Genomic DNA, 485 nt, shown 5'->3' with positions numbered 1-485 from the left:
GCTCCAGACCCCGGGCGGGTAGTACACACCCCGAACCCCACTCCGGGCCTCCCCCAACCCCGGCGCGGCGCGCTGCGTTACCTTCCTCGGAACTGGACGCTGCGCGCCTCCTCTCCCGCGGCGGGGTGCAGGCTGCTCTGCCCCCGCGCTCGCCCGGCGATCCAGGTACAGCCCGGCAGCTGTCCGCACTGGGCGGCGCGTGCGAGCTCCTGGGGCGGGCGGCGGGCGGGCGCGGGGGCCACTCCCGGACGCGCCGGCCAATACCTCCCCGCCCGCCCCGCGCCCCGCCCCGGCCCGGCCCCCGCGCGCGTGGGCTCCGGCCTTCTCTCCCGCCCTTCTCTCCACCCCTCTCCGCCCCTCTCCTGTTTAATTCTCTCCCCTTGGGCTGCACTTCTTGGCCTCCATCTCAGGCGTAACTTACCCCGAAACAACTTTTTCACTTGCAGATCAAGACCGCAACACGATTATTTTTCGATTCCTGTGCT

The 485-nt window shown here is 70.9% G+C and overlaps 1 protein-coding gene across 7 annotated transcripts in view; it reads right to left on the bottom strand.

The window, feature by feature from the left end:
• The window catches only part of SYTL2 (synaptotagmin-like 2), a 123,159-nt gene extending 122,942 nt beyond the window's left edge, over positions 1 to 217 (bottom strand). For all 7 annotated transcript variants that reach the window (XM_010853177.1, XM_010853176.1, XM_010853179.1 and 4 more), the window contains exon 1: positions 82 to 217. The gene's annotated coding sequence lies outside the window, so the exon portion shown is untranslated. The remainder of the gene's footprint in view (positions 1 to 81) is intronic.
• Between the last annotated feature and the right edge of the window lie 268 nt (positions 218 to 485).

The sequence above is a fragment of the Bison bison genome, unplaced genomic scaffold (genome assembly GCF_000754665.1).
Source record: "Bison bison bison isolate TAMUID 2011002044 unplaced genomic scaffold, Bison_UMD1.0 scf7180017864324, whole genome shotgun sequence".
Classification (NCBI taxonomy): domain Eukaryota; kingdom Metazoa; phylum Chordata; class Mammalia; order Artiodactyla; family Bovidae; genus Bison; species Bison bison.
The sequence above is the reverse complement of the archived record's forward strand: the minus strand, read 5'-3'. Positions and strand labels throughout refer to the sequence as shown.